Source organism: Lucilia sericata, unplaced genomic scaffold, assembly GCF_015586225.1.
Source record: "Lucilia sericata isolate MDLA Ls3-8-SP2 unplaced genomic scaffold, ASM1558622v1 Contig002811F_arrow, whole genome shotgun sequence".
Classification (NCBI taxonomy): domain Eukaryota; kingdom Metazoa; phylum Arthropoda; class Insecta; order Diptera; family Calliphoridae; genus Lucilia; species Lucilia sericata.
Window position 1 is genome coordinate 23,308 of NW_023996511.1, and position 16,095 is coordinate 39,402.

The window sequence follows — 16,095 nt, forward strand, 5'->3', positions numbered from 1 at the left end:
TCATGTAAAATATAAAATTTTATCAGACACACACATAATTTAGTACAAATCGTCACTACAAGAGTAATGAGTATGTCTCACACTGCGCGATTTAACATTCAATGTAAAATCTCAATAATCTCAATTGATTTTCAAAACCATTTTTAAGTAACAGCCAAATGAGATTGAAATTTAAAAATTGAGTTTTTTAAAAAAAAGTGGTTTTCTTGACATGTCAAAGTATTTTATAAGTAAATGATAAGTTGTTTTAGTTTTTAGTACTAAATCTTAAATTATTCTCTCTATTTCTCTTTAATGTAATAAGTTTTACTCTTTTTGTATAAAAGAGAGTTTTTCTCTTACAACATTTATTACAAGCATTGCATGGAAATCTGAAAATATAAAAAGAGTTCAGACGTTTATCAAAAAGGATAAATGTTTGGATCCGATTCGTGACACTAGGACTAGTTTAAAGAACTAGCTCCAAGTGGCAACTAACGAATAGTATATGAAATGTCTACGTGTACTCAATGGAATAGTCGATGTATTAGTCTTTTGACTATTTTTTTATAAGCCTATTAAATAGTGTATTGACGGTTTATCGTATCTATCTATCTATCTATCTATCTATCTATCTATCTATTAGAGCTTTCTATCTTCTATCTCTCATTCTATCTATCTTCTATCTTATCTATCTATCTATCTATCTATCTATCTATCTATCTATCTATACTATCTATCTATCTATCTATCTATCTATCTATCTCTCTATCTATCTATCTAGCTTCTATCTATCTATCTTATCTATCTATCTATCTATCTATCTATCTCTATCTATCTATCTATCTATCATCTATCTATCTATCCTAGCTAATCTAATCTATCTATCTATCTATCTACTAGCTTCAGCGATCTATCTATATATCTATTCTATCTATCTATCCTATCTTATCGATCTTCGTGATCTATCTATTCTAATCGATCTATCTATCTATCTATCTATCTATCTATCATCTTCTATCCTAATCTATCTATCTATCTATCTATCTATCTATCGATCTAGCTATCTATCTATCTATCTATCCTATCTATCTATCTATACTCATCTATCGATCTATCTAATCTATCTATCTATCTATCTAGCTAATCTATCTATCTATCTATCGATCTATCTATCTATCTTCTATCTATCTATCTATCTATCTTATCTATCTATCTATCTATCTATCTATCTATCTATCTATCTATCTATCATTCTATCTATCTATCTATCTATCTATCTACTATCTGTCTGTCTGTCTATCTGTCTATAGGACTAACCTGTTTCTAGCATTACTGAATTTTCAATCTCTGGTTGCAAATGCGTGTGTGTGTGTTTCTACATAATTTTCAGTTGCAATCATTTAAAAAAGAAAAACCAAGTTGTTTTTTTAATGAAAACTTTTTGCAATCTTATTTCAATTTCTTTGAAACCATGACGCAAGTTATATAGATTACAGAGGCATTTTTAATAAACTGTAATACATTTTAAAGAAAAATAATCTGTACATTAAATCCCCTTTTCCTTATAAAAACAAATAAATAACAACTTAAAATCGTTCGATTAGAACTATGTACTGTTATAAAAACATAAAATTTGTTATAAAAAAATCGAAATACCTGTCATTACTTCCCACCTGGCTACTTTCAGCTCTGTAATGTTCTTATATGAATCTTCATATGTGTGTTTCTAGAACGTCTCCGCCACCCACCCACTCTGCCACTAACAATTTTTTTGTTGACTCATCCCAGCCACTTTCGTAACGACCTTGACCACCCTTAACATTTTTAATTTATTTAAGAAAAATTTCCCTTATAGTTAGTGCGTAAATTGTCTATTTTTTATATGTTTAAATCGATCATGCGTTTTTTGTTAATTTTTTTTTAAGGAAAAACATTTTGTTTACTATTTATGAAAGTTAAAAAATAAAGTTAGTCATTTTTATTTATTTATTATTGTTGTTATTACTATTATCAAAAAACGTTTTGAATAACAATTTAATAAATTTGTTTTTGTTGAGTTTGTGATATTTCATGGTAAACAATTTTAAATAAATTATTTACGTTTTATGCATTATGGAGGCTTGTCTTTAGTTCGGAGCAAAAATATAGTAAAAGTAATAAGTTTGAGGAAAATGCAACCTGTCTTTAATGTGAAATCCGATAAAGTAACAAATTTTCATTTCCGATTCTCAGAAAGATATGTACTGTCGTATGATCTAAGGTACGAAATTGAAGAGTGAACATAATCAATGTGTATATAAAGTACTTAGTGGCCTCCGCACAGTGGTATAGGAAAAAACAAGAGGGAAATAATTCGGTAACTTCTAAACGTAGCAGTAAATTATCTCTTATAGTGTAGGAGATATTCGCATTTGAAAATTAAAATTTTAAAATTTTTACCGTCCTTACTTTAGTTTTTTTGATAATAGCGGGTCCAAATATTCCCGATATTCGCCATTTTTTTTATTCGCTTAACAACAAGTTTATATATCAAGCAGTGAAAGAATTATGTAAAAATCATGACTGAGTCCAAAGTTATAGGCATTTTAATTTAAAAAATAAAAAAACGGCGATTTTTTGTAATTTTTTTGGGAAAAAAGTATCTTTTTCTTTTTAAGTTATCTAAAAAGTTTCTAAAAGTTTTATACTTTTTGGAAAGCTGACTTTACATAAAGTACGATAAATGAAACAAAACCTAAAAATTTTTGATACCGAGGGGACCAGGTCCATCCAAAAAAACCCTATTTTTTATGGAAAATTCAATTTTTAGCAAAAATTCTCAAATCGCATAGTCGATATCAAATTATAGTGACCTGTTTTATATGACAAAATATGTTCTTAATCATTTTGTAACGGGTTTCGATAACCCCGCCCCTGGTATGGATATAATAGGCAAAAAACTAAAAAATCCCATTTTTGGGATTTTTTAAAACTTTTTTGGGAATTCCGGGATTTCTAATAAGAAAATTCGAAATTTTTATTTAATTTTGGATTTTGAGTAAAAAAATCTACCTAACTGTAAAATTTTATCAAAAAATATTCATAAATAAAATTTTTATTGCAATTTGAAAAATTTGTATCTTCGCAAAAACTGAATAAAAAATGTGTATAATTTTCACAAATTATACACAGTTTTGAAAAATAGACAAAATTACCTTTCCATTGATATATAACATGCCTACCTAATGTTTTTAAGTGACAAATTAATTAGGGAAAACTAAACATCTTTTAGAAAATTTACCTTACACTATTATTTTCATCCTTATATGTAACAAATTTAAGAGTTAACCTTATGGATGAAAACAATAGTGCTATGTAAATCTTCTAAAAGATGTTGAAAATATAACATAGCCGAGGTGTCCTAATTTGAGGACCCCCCGCCGGGCCCCTGGTTGGCCTATAAGGTCCAAATTCAAAACCTAAACTCGACAACACCTCCTCTTTGTGCATACCAAATTTCATTAAAATCGGATTAACCGTTTAGAAGTTACCGAATTATTTCCCTCTTTTTTTTTTTTCCTATACCACTGTGCTCCGGTAGGTTAGTGATTAGCGTTCTAGCCTGGTAAACCGAAAGTGTTGGGTCCGATTCCGACCTGAGCGCACAACAGGACTAATGTATTGCTTCGGATTTGATGTATATATCCTCTTTCCAAACAAACAAACAATGTAACTAACTAACTAACTAACTAACTAACTAACTAACTAACTAACTAACTAACTAACTAACTAACTAACTAACTAACTAACTAACTAACTAACTAACTAACTAACTAACTAACTAACTAACTAACTAACTAACTAACTAACTAACTAACTAACTAACTAACTAACTAACTAACTAACTAACTAACTAACTAACTAACTAACTAACTAACTAACTAACTAACTAACTAACTAACTAACTAACTAACTAACTAACTAACTAACTAACTAACTAACTAACTAACTAACTAACTAACTAACTAACTAACTAACTAACTAACTAACTAACTAACTAACTAACTAACTAACTAACTAACTAACTAACTAACTAACTAACTAACTAACTAACTAACTAACTAACTAACTAACTAACTAACTAACTAACTAACTAACTAACTAACTAACTAACTAACTACTAACTAACTAACTAACTAACTAACTAACTAACTAACTAACTAACTAACTAACTAACTAACTAACTAACTACTAACTAACTAACTAACTAACTAACTAACTAACTAACTAACTAACTAACTAACTAACTAACTAACTAACTAACTAACTAACTAACTAACTAACTAACTAACTAACTAACTAACTAACTAACTAACTAACTAACTAACTAACTAACTAACTAACTAACTAACTAACTAACTAACTACTAACTAACTAACTAACTAACTAACTAACTAACTAAACTACTAACTAACTAACTAACTAACTAACTAACTAACTAACAAACTAACTAACTAACTAACTAACTAACTAACTAACTAACTACTAACTAACTAACTAACTAACTAACTAACTAACTAACTAACTAACTTACTAACTACTAACTAACTAACTAACTAACTAACTAACTACTAACTAACTAACTAACTAACTAACTAACTAACTAACTAACTAACTAACAACTAACTAACTAACTAACTACTAACTAACTAACTAACTAACTAACTAACTACCTAACTAACTACCTAACTAACTAACTAACTACTAAAGATGAAGTGCGTAACAGAATTGTATTCATCATAAACTTTTCTAACGATCTATTGCTGCTATTTCCATTTTCTTAACTGTCAATTTATGTTGTTTTTGTGTAATATACTTACAGTGATTACATTGATTTAAATTCATTCATAAGAACAAAAAAACGAATTCACTATTTTTTTTATTCTACTTTAATAAATAAATTGTTGAAAAAACACACACAATTACCTTGATTCTAACGTCACTTGTTATTGTTTTTTCCAAACAACTTGACCGTCTTTCTTACCCCACCGCCCACTTTACTCATTACTTGTAAATATTATTGTAAACATTTATTTAACAATAAATTTATTTCTATTTAGAATTTCTTTAAATTTTTTTGTTTATCTACGATAATTTTTACACCTAATAATAATGACGTAGCCTTCATGAGGGGTCTATGGGAGGTTTTGGAGGTTGCAAACACACACACACCCCCTTTCAGAATGAATACTATTAGTGACACACATTTGTAAAACTTGTAATAACATTAAGAGAGTAGATCATTAGGTGTGTGAGAGAGAATTATGATATCTGAAGAGTTGCGATTTAGTAAAGTGTAAACTTGTAAACAAAATAGTTTAAGTGCAATAGAATTTGTTTACGTTTTTTTTTCATTGTTATTGTTCATATTTGTTTACATTTTTTTACGTTCCATCATATGTTTATTTGGAACAAGACAAAAATCGTACGATTTTTATTTTTTATACTTTTTTTGTTTATTGTTTTCATAATTCAAAAAGAAAATCATGTGCTTAACCTTGTGCGAGTTCAAAACTTTCGTTTTCCGAAAAGAAATGAAAACTAAAAGGAAAGATACTTAAATGAAAAGAAAATAAAATTGAAATGAAACTAAAAGTAGTACGAACTAATATTGAAAATACATTTTATTATGATAAATAGTATTAGTATGGTTTTTTTTATTAATTATTTATTTATGTATTTTGTTCAACGAATTTCTGCAAAATAATTTTGTGCGTCGCGCATTATTCAATTGACGTCATTTTCATAGAAAATACAAATTTTTTATGTATTACCCTATACTTTGTAGGAATGAACTGAAAATATTTGGGTTTGAAATTTTCTTAAAATGTGATAGAAATGGTTAAACTTATGGCGGAAAGTAATTCCCGAAAAAATAAGAAAACTGGCCCTAGTTTTGCAACTGGTTTTATCAAGACAAGCTTGTTAAAGTTTCGTTTCGCAATTTCGATGTCGTACACGAAGTAAGAAAGCGTTAAGCAAATTTTTAGTCCCATTGGTAGCCAATGGCATTTTTATACTAGTTTTTAGAGAAATAGTTGTAAATGTAGTCACCTAATTGGTGGTCACCTAATTGGTAGTGTGCTAGCCTATGAGTCTGGAGGTTGTGGGTTCGATTCCCACCAAAATTTCTGGTGCACTTGACTATAATGACCGTATTTTCATCGTTGTTCTACTCGGTAAATTAGGTTAAAATAGAATTTGTAATTAAAAAAAATAACTTTGTGAATTTAATTGGATTGGCAGCGAAAGAGAAGGGAGAAAACTTGAAATATGTCTTTTAATTGCGATCATATATTTTTGGAACGATTTCTTTTTTATTTCTTTTTATTTTTTTTAATTTAATTTTAATTTAATTTATAATAAACCTAGCCTATTGGCCATAATCGGTTACAAATTAAAGATTTCTTTCAATCTTGACAAGTGGATCGTTCTAACGCATTCTTACAGTTTGCATCATATTCTTTAAGGGGCCTTCAGACGATCACAGTTTACGTACGACAAGTCTAATTAAAAAGGAAAATGAAATTCAATTCGTATGACAAAAAAGAGAATAAAAGTCGTATGATTTATATTTTTTGCGTTTACACGATTGGTATAAAACAATAACAAAGTAAGATGGAAACAGCTGTTTCACTTTTTTGTGTGTGTTTACATAAAAATACATTCCTGATCTAATGCGACTTGCTTGTTTTTTGAATAATTTCAAAAATTGAAGAGAGCCATACGACTGTCAAATTTTCCATCCGCAATTTTCTCTCAATCCTTTCTCTTTACACAAAATTTTGACAGATCATATTACTTGTGTGCTCGTGTGAAGGGGGCTTTAGAAACATTTTTTTTAGTTAATTAGTTAGTTAGTTAGTTAGTTAGTTAGTTAGTTAGTTAGTTAGGTAGTTAGTTAGTTAGTTAGTAGTAGTTAGTTAGTTAGTTAGTTAGTTAGTTAGTTTCGTTAGTTAGTTAGTTCGTTAGTTAGTTAGTTAGTTAGTTAGTTAGTTAGTTCGTTAGTTAGTTCGTTAGTTGTTAGTTAGTTCGTTCGTTCGTTCGTTCGTTCGTTCGTTCGTTCGTTCGTTAGTTCGTTCGTCAGTTCGTTCTTCGTTCGTTCGTTCTTTAGTTCTAGTTCGTTCGTTCGTTCTTCGTTCGTTCGTTAGTTCGTTCGTTCGTTAGTTCGTTCGTTCGTTCTTCGTTCGTTCGTTCTTCGTTCGTTCGTTCGTTCGTTCGTTCGTTCGTTCGTTCGTTCGTTCGTTCGTTCGTTCGTTTCGTTCGTTCGTTCGGTTCGTTCGTTCGTTCGTTCGTTCAGTTCGTTCGTTCGTTCGTTCGTTCGTTCGTTCGTTCGTTCGTTCGTTCGTTCGTTCGTTCGTTCGTTCGTTCGTTCGTTTCGTTCGTTCGTTCGTTCGTTCGTTCGTTCGTTCGTTCGTTCGTTCGTTCGTTCGTTCGTTCGTTCGTTCGTTCGTTCGTTCGTTCGTTCGTTCGTTCTTCGTTCGTTCGTTTCGTTCGTTCGTTCGTTCGTTCGTTCGTTCGTTCGTTCGTTCGTTCGTTCGTTCGTTCGTTCGTTCGTTCGTTCGTTCGTTCGTTCGTTCGTTCTTCGTTCGTTCGTTTCGTTCGTTCGTTCGTTCGTTCGTTCGTTCGTTCGTTCGTTCGTTCGTTCGTTCGTTCGTTCGTTCGTTCGTTCGTTCGTTCGTTCGTTCGTTCGTTCGTTCGTTCGTTCGTTCGTTCGTTCGTTCGTTCGTTTCGTTCGTTCGTTCGTTCGTTCGTTCGTTCGTTCGTTCGTTCGTTCTTCGTTCGTTTCGTTCGTTCGTTCGTTCGTTCGTTCGTTCGTTCGTTCGTTCGTTCGTTCGTTCGTTCGTTTTCGTTTCGTTCGTTCGTTCGTTCGTTCGTTGTTCGTTCGTTCGTTCGTTCGTTCGTTCGTTCGTTCGTTCGTTCGTTCGTTCGTTCGTTCGTTCGTTCGTTCGTTCGTTCGTTCGTTCGTTCGTTCGTTTTTTCGTTCTTCGTTTCGTTCGTTCGTTCGTTTCGTTCGTTCGTTCGTTCGTTCGTTCGTTTTCGTTCTTCGTTCGTTTCCTTATGGGAAGAAGATGTGTGCAGTATTAGAACCTAATAATACACATAGAACATTATCGGGCCTATTGTACATTCCTTTACCCCAACAACTGGTTGGAATCGAACAAACGACCTCCGTACTGAACCTGATTAAAATATCGGTTTCGAACAAATTCTATTTCTACATCGTTCATAACGCACAGATCATTCGTTTTAAACCTAAACTTTCTAAACACATTCTAAAATATTTCGGCCAACCATTCAGACAAAAAAACACACCCCTCTAAATTCTATAAAACACACTTCTACACGGGGTTTTAACGTATTTTTTGGCAATACAAAAATCTATTTACTTTTTTTTCTAAAATAAACACAATATTATTTCAAAAGTAAATATCATATTTTACTTATATAACTTCCATGCGCCATTTATTGTTAGTTCTTTTAAATTTTATTTAATTTAAAAATTTAAATGGCAAAAATACCACAAAACGAAGAAAAAAAATCGTTTTCCTCTTACCCACCAACTGCTAAATAGAATCACAAGTTTGCATAGACGTAGCCTATAACGCAGGGAACACGATAAAATGCGTTGAATACTTTTTTGAGGGAGGGGATTTGACGACTTTTTTTTTGATGCGTCATGATAACACATGATATATAAACGCCTCCATTCATTCGTCATTATTTCAAAGTATAAAATAATTAACATTTAAATATATTTATCAAAATTAAAAAAAAATCATAATAAAATCTATTTATTAAAATAATTATCAATAAATTTATAAAGAAAAAATATTAAAGATTTTCACATTAAAGTGTTCATAACGTCATTAGCAAAAAGTTTCCATTATTAAATTTGAATTTTTAAAGACTTTTCATAATGTTAGCGTTTAGTCCGGTGATCAGATGTCTTGCCATTTTAATGACAATAAAATATTGCATTGACACGAGGCATATTAATTAAATGTTTTATGATTTGATAAAGTTCTATATATAAATATTTAAAACAGATGGAATCTAAACAAATTTTCAGAACTTCTTCTTTCTAGAATTATTTTTAGTCTGTGACCATTAATCTCGTACAGATAAGGTCCATTTTTTTTATTGCCCATTAACATAGAAACGTTAAATTTTAAAACTGCATTATTGTGCCTTGTTATGGGAAAAATGTTTCGACTAATATTTGACTGATCAAGCTATTTTCAGCTTATATAAGGGTTCTAGCATTAATACTGTGAAAAGATTCATTAAGCATAGAGTAACAGAGAAAATTTCGTATTTCTAATATATATGTACCCAAAAATAAATATATACCTCTACATATTTTCTTTATGGGGGCGTTAAAATATTTCATTTAAATTTTCAATATATCTTTTGTTTTATTGTTTATTTATTAATACAATTTTGCATATATAATATTTTCGACTTATGTATTTATTCAGAAATTTTATGCGTTTTCTGTAGCTGATTTTAGAATAAACATAAACATATATCTTTTTAACTGACGACATGTCTCTCGGTCTGTCTGCCTGTGGGTCCGTTTAGTTAGTCAGAATGATGGTGTTTTTTTATTAAATTGTTTTTCTGTTGCCAATTAATATTTGTCTATTTAACAAAACAAAATATTTTTTAGGAGACCAATTGCATACTATAGTATGTATATATATCTATAATAGATCCTTTTAAAATTGTTTTGACGTCTGGTATTTTTTAATAATTTTATACAAATATCTATGTCTAACATTTGATTATATATTGTATTTTGGATATTGCACTTTAAAAATGTTTTGATTTGAGAAAAAAAAATGTTTTTAAAAGAGACTAAAGAGTTATATTCTTAATTTTTGAGTAGTTCCAGATTCTGAAATATACATATATCGTGAAAATCTATGCCATGTTTCTCCAAAGTGTGAACTTTTGAGGAACTTATAATGAATATTGAATACTAAGAATATTATCTCTGAAATTTGTTTGTATCTATAACAACTGGTCTCCAGTTTTATAACTAAGAATCGTCTGTCTTTAAATGTTATTGCAATATAAGATCCCACAAAACAAAAACTGATCATACTGATCCATTAGTCTCAATCTAGATCTAAACTTTATCAAATTTCCAACTACCAATTAAATGGAAGTTATCTCCCAAACTGAAAATTTACCGCTGTTTTTCCAATTAAACCAATTAACAGATTTGTTAGTGACGCAGATATACTCGTGATCTGATAATTAATCAGTACATTGCGCTGTTCTATATATTGTAAGAGTTTTATGTCTTCCTTATTTTGAATGAATTAAGACAGATAACAATATTTTTTTTTGTTTGCCTTTTTAGGAAAGAGCAATGGACTCTAGTATATATATATTTTTTAAATCTCATGTTTTTCTTTTTAATTATTTTACATTTTTGTCAAATATGGAAAAATTTTGAATATCATGCCAAAAATACAAACTCATGACTGCAAAAAGAGAATTATTCGAAAAAAAATAAATGTTTTTCAAATTTATTTTATTTTACGATAAACAATATTAAAAGGTCCTTTGCCGCTATTAAATACACAAGACAACGGAAAATTTTAAAGGTGTTTTAACACTTCCTCGATCTTAAGTTAAACTAGTTTTTTTCCACTTCGCCTTAAGTCTCTCTTTAGCTGTAAAGAGAACTTTATATTTCACATCTAAAATTTCTTAACTATTTAGTTTTTTATCTAGAAACTTAGTCACTAATAAAAAAACAATTGCCAAAATTTCAAGGTTGTTAATTTTTTATTATTAATCATTTAAATGTATATAAATGTCAGCAACAATATTTAAATATTTTTTGCGTTTTTTTTTTGTTTTTATAAAAAAATATATTTATTTTTATAAAAAAAATAATATATTTTTTTTAAAAACAAAAAAAAACGCAAAAATATTTAAATATTGTTGCTGACATTTATATACATTTAAATGATTAATAATAAAAATTAACAACCTTGAAATTTTGGCAATTGTTTTTTATTAGTGACTAAGTTTCTAGATAAAAAACTAAATTAAGAAATTTTAGATGTGAAATATAAAGTTCTCTTTACAGCTAAAGAGAGACTTAAGGCGAAGTGGAAAAAACTAGTTTAACTTAAGATCGAGGAAGTGTTAAACACCTTTAAAATTTTCCGTTGTCTTGTGTATTTAATAGCGGCAAAGGACCTTTTAATATTGTTTATCGTAAAATAAAATAAATTTGAAAAACATTTATTTTTTTCGAATAATTCTCTTTTGCAGTCATGAGTTTGTATTTTTGGCATGATATTCAAAAATTTTTCCATATTGACAAAAATGTAAATAATTAAAAAGAAAAACATGAGATTTAAAAATATATATATACTAGAGTCCATTGCTCTTTCCTAAAAAGGCAAACAAAAAAAAATATTGTTATCTGTCTTAATTCATTCAAAATAAGGAAGACATAAAACTCTTACAATATATAGAACAGCGCAATGTACTGATTAATTATCAGATCACGAGTATATCTGCGTCACTAACAAATCTGTTAATTGGTTTAATTGGAAAAACAGCGGTAAATTTTCAGTTTGGGAGATAACTTCCATTAATTGGTAGTTGGAAATTTGATAAAGTTTAGATCTAGATTGAGACTAATGGATCAGTATGATCAGTTTTTGTTTTGTGGGATCTTATATTGCAATAAACATTTAAAGACAGACGATTCTTAGTTATAAAACTGGAGACCAGTTGTTATAGATACAAACAAATTTCAGAGATAATATTCTTAGTATTCAATATTCATTATAAGTTCCTCAAAAGTTCACACTTTGGAGAAACATGGCATAGATTTTCACGATATATGTATATTTCAGAATCTGGAACTACTCAAAAAATTAAGAATATAACTCTTTAGTCTCTTTAAAAAACATTTTTTTTTCTCAAATCAAAACATTTTTAAAGTGCAATATCCAAAATACAATTATAATCAAATGTTAGACATAGATATTTGTATAAAATTATTAAAAAATACCAGACGTCAAAACAATTTTAAAAGGATCTATTATAGATATATATACATACTATAGTATGCAATTGGGTCTCCTAAAAAATATTTTGTTTTGTTAAATAGACAAATATTAATTGGCAACAGAAAAACAATTTAATAAAAAACCACCATCATTCTGACTAACTAAACGGACCCACAGGCAGACAGACCGAGAGACATGTCGTCAGTTAAAAAGATATATGTTTATGTTTATTCTAAAATCAGCTACAGAAAACGCATAAAATTTCTGAATAAATACATAAGTCGAAAATATTATATATGCAAAATTGTATTAATAAATAAACAATAAAACAAAAGATATATTGAAAATTTAAATGAAATATTTTAACGCCCCCATAAAGAAAATATGTAGAGGTATATATTTATTTTTGGGTACATATATATTAGAAATACGAAATTTTCTCTGTTACTCTATGCTTAATGAATCTTTTCACAGTATTAATGCTAGAACCCTTATATAAGCTGAAAATAGCTTGATCAGTCAAATATTAGTCGAAACATTTTTCCCATAACAAGGCACAATAATGCAGTTTTAAAATTTAACGTTTCTATGTTAATGGGCAATAAAAAAAATGGACCTTATCTGTACGAGATTAATGGTCACAGACTAAAAATAATTCTAGAAAGAAGAAGTTCTGAAAATTTGTTTAGATTCCATCTGTTTTAAATATTTATATATAGAACTTTATCAAATCATAAAACATTTAATTAATATGCCTCGGGTCAATGCAATATTTTATTGTCATTAAAATGGCAAGACATCTGATCACCGGACTAAACGCTAACATTATGAAAAGTCTTTAAAAATTCAAATTTAATAATGGAAACTTTTTGCTAATGACGTTATGAACACTTTATAATGTGAAAATCTTTAATATTTTTTCTTTATAAATTTATTGATAATTATTTTAATAAATAGATTTTATTATGATTTTTTTTTAATTTTGATAAATATATTTAAATGTTAATTATTTTATACTTTGAAATAATGACGAATGAATGGAGGCGTTTATATATCATGTGTTATCATGACGCATCAAAAAAAAAGTCGTCAAATCCCTCTCCTCAAAAAAGTATTCAACGCATTTTATCGTGGTTCCCTGCGTTAATAGGCTACGTCTATGCAAACTTGGGATTCTATTTAGCATTGGTGGGTAAGAGGAAAACGATGTTTTTTTCTTCGTTTGTGGTATTTTGCCATTTAATTTTTAAATTAAATAAATTTAAAAGAACTAACAATAAATGGCGCATGGAAGTTATATAGTAAAATATGATATTTACTTTTGAAATAATATTGTGTTTATTTTAGAAAAAAAAGTAAATAGATTTTTGTATTGCCAAAAATACGTTAAAACCCCGTGTAGAAGTGTGTTTTATAGAATTTTAGAGGGGTGTGTTTTTTTGTCCTGAATGGTTGGCCGAAATATTTTAGAATGTGTTTAGAAAGTTAGGTTTAAAACGAATGATCTGTGCGTTATGAACGATGTAGAAATAGAATTTGTTTCGAAACCGATATTTTAATCAGGTTCAGTACGGAGGTCGTTGTGTCGATTCCAACCAGTTGTTTGGTAAAGGAATGTACAATAGGCCCGATAATGTTCTATGTGTATTTATTAGGTTCTAATACTGCACACATCTTTCTTCCCATAAGATTACTACGAACTAACTAACTAACTACTAACTAACTAACTAAACTAACTAACTAACTAACTAACTACTAACTAACTAACTAACTAACTAACTACTAACTAACTAACTACTAACTACTAACTAACAACTAACTAACTACTAACTAACTAACTAACTAACTAACTAACTAACTAACTAACTAACTACTACTAACTAACTACTAACTAACTAACTAACTAACTAACTAACTACTAACTAACTAACTAACTAACTAACTACTAACTAACTAACTAACTAACTAACTACTAACTAACTAACTAACTACTAACTAACTAACTAACTAACTACTAACTAACTAACTAACTAACTAACTAACTAACTAACTAACTAACTAACTAACTAACTAACTAACTAACTAACTACTACCTAACTAACTAACTAACTAACTAACTAACTAACTAACTAACTAACTAACTAACTAACTAACTAACTAACTAACTAACTAACTAACTAACTAACTAACACTAACTAACTAACTAACTAACTACTAACTAACTAACTAACTACTAACTAACTAACTAACTAACTAACTAACTAACTAACTAACTAACTAACTACTAACTACTAACTACTACTAACTAACTAACTACTAACTAACTAACTACTAACTAACTAACTAACTAACTAACTAACTAACCTAACTAACTAACTAACTAACTAACTAACTAACTAATAACTAACTAACTAACTAACTAACTAACTAACTAACTACTAACTAACTAACTAACTAACTAACTAACTAACTAACTAACTACTAACTAACTAACTAACTACTAACTAACTACTAACTAACTAACTAACTAACTACTAACTAACTAACTAACTAAACTAACTAACTAACTAACTACTAACTAACTAACCTAACTAACTAAATACTAACTAACTAACTAACTAACTAACTAACTAACTAACTAACTAACTACTAACTAACTAACTAACTACTACTAACTAACTAACTAAACTAACTAACTAACTAACTAACTAACTAACTAACTAACTACTACTAACTAACTAACTAACTAACTAACTAACTAACTACTAACTAACTAACTAACTAACTAACTAACTAAGACTAACTAACTAACTAACTAACTAACTAACTAACTAACTAACCTAACTAACTAACTAACTTAACTAACTAACTAACTAACTAACTAACTAACTCTAACTAACTAACTAACTAACTAACTAACTACTAATTAACCTAAAAAAAATGTTTCTAAAGCCCCCTTCACACGAGCACACAAGTAATATGATCTGTCAAAAATTTTGTGTAAAAGAGAAAGGATTGAGAGAAAATTGCGGATGAAAATTTGACAGTCGTATGGCTCTCTTCAATTTTTGAAATTATTCAAAAAACAAGCAAGTCGCATTAGATTCAGGAATGTATTTTTATGTAAACACACACAAAAAAGTGAAACAGCTGTTTCCATCTTACTTTGTTATTGTTTTATACCAATCGTGTAAAACGCAAAAAATATAAATCATACGACTTTTATTCTCTTTTTTGTCATACGAATTGAATTTCATTTTCCTTTTTATTAGACTTGTCGTACGTAACTGTGATCGTCTGAAGGCCCCTTAAAGAATATGATGCAACTGTAAGAATGCGTTAGAACGATCCACTTGTCAAGATTGAAAGAAATCTTTAATTTGTAACCGATTATGGCCAATAGGCTAGGTTTATTATAAATTAAATTAAAATTAAATTAAAAAAAATAAAAAGAAATAAAAAAGAAATCGTTCCAAAAATATATGATCGCATTAAAAGACATATTTCAAGTTTTCTCCCTTCTCTTTCGCTGCCAATCCAATTAAATTCACAAAGTTATTTTTTTTAATTACAAATTCTTATTTTAACCTAATTTACCGAGTAGAACAACGATGAAAATACGGTCATTATAGTCAAGTGCACCAGAAATTTTGGTGGGAATCGAACCCACAACCTCCAGACTCATAGGCTAGCACACTACCAATTAGGTGACCACCAATTAGGTGACTACATTTACAACTATTTCTCTAAAAACTAGTATAAAAAATGCCATTGGCTACCAATGGGACTAAAAATTTGCTTAACGCTTGTCTTACTTCGTGTACGACATCGAAATTGCGAAAACGAAACTTTAACAAGCTTGTCTTGATAAAACCAGTTGCAAAACTAGGGCCAGTTTTCTTATTTTTTCGGGAATTACTTTCCGCCATAAGTTTAACCATTTCTATCACAATTTTAAGAAAATTTCAAACCCAAATATTTTCAGTTCATTCCTACAAAGTATAGGGTATACATAAAAAATTTGTAT